Source organism: Frankliniella occidentalis, unplaced genomic scaffold (assembly GCF_000697945.3).
Source record: "Frankliniella occidentalis isolate FOCC.00 unplaced genomic scaffold, Focc_3.1 Scaffold683, whole genome shotgun sequence".
In the NCBI taxonomy this organism is placed as follows: Eukaryota; Metazoa; Arthropoda; class Insecta; order Thysanoptera; family Thripidae; genus Frankliniella; species Frankliniella occidentalis.
This window is the reverse complement of record NW_026267796.1, coordinates 1-1,388: the sequence shown is the minus strand read 5'-3', so window position 1 is coordinate 1,388 and position 1,388 is coordinate 1.

The following is a 1,388-nucleotide window of genomic DNA, read 5'->3' as shown; positions in this document are numbered from 1 at the left end:
AAACAGCAACAAGAGGAAGAGCAAAAACGCCTACTGGAAGAGGAACAGAAACAACTTCAGGAGAAGGAACAGAAACGACTTCAGGAAGAGGAGGAGGAACAGAAACTACTTCAGGAGAAGGAACAGAAACGACTTCAGGAAGAGGAGGAACAGAAAAAACTTCAGGAAGAGGAGGAACAGAAAACACTTCAGGAAGAGGAGGAACAGAAAAGACTTCAGGAAGAGGAGGAACAGAAAAAACTTCAGGAAGAGGAGGAACAGACTAAAATTTGGTTCCGATAACTGTATGATAGTTAATTTTGTAACCATATTATGGTTGTCCCTGAACCATACGATGATTGCTAGAGCCACTAGAGCTCTCCATTTCTCTGGGTGCACTTATTTTGCCGGATTTCAATTCATTATCTCTACTCTTGAAAATGAATGCTTTAATATTTACTTCATTCCGTGCCCAGTCTTAGACAATTTTGGGCTCGTTTTTGACCATTACATTTCGCTTTCCGGTTTCTTGCCAGCAACTCGGATTGTTTCGTAATCGAACATGGCCGTTGTAGCCTCTCCCCACCGAAAGTCAAAAACATTGTTCGAGTGAGTGTGTGTTTACTTTCATGTGCGTTTACCAAAATTCTGATTTATCTAAACGCCGCCGGCTCGTGCGGCGCTGCGCCCGCGGCGTCGTCCACACACGGCTGCACGGGGAGCCAATGACCCGTCCCCTCACTCCCTTTGGAGCGAGCCGAGCACGGCCCGGGCGGCCACAGGCCATTTGGTGGAGGCCGCTGCTTGTCAAAGACGGTGACCATCATTTTATATATACGTGCATGGAACGAGCTTCAATTGAACTCCAGACGCCGCCGCCGCCCATCCTGCATGCTGAGCGCCGTGCCCGCCCCGCCCCGCCCTCCCCCAGCGATACACTTACTCACGCCCCCCCCCCCCCCCTCGCTGCGGAGCGCCCTCCGGGTAGGCCGCCAGCTCCGCTCGTCCGCACGGCGGGCCTGCCCTGTCGGCCCCGCAAGGCGCTCGCTCGCCCCGGCTCGCCACCCACCCTCACTCGCCCCTCTTATCACCCACATCCCAGCCATTGTCTAGAAGACTCTTTTAAGGAGGAGAGCCATTCCAACTGCAGCCAAATCCAAGACCACCACCTCCCCCCACCCCTCCTTTCCCCTCTCTTCCCTTTCCCCGCTGTTCTCGTAGGCCGCGGTCGTTTCACGATACTTCCCCCCCGACCAGAGAGCGCCATAAAACGACATCTATATGCCAGGGGCTCGTGAAGCCATAAGGAGGGGGCGGAGCGGGGGGCATCATCCCATATACTTACCCCCCTTTCTCTCATGTTCTGCCCCCCCTGTCGCCTTTGTGTCCAGACGCAGACGACCACCGCC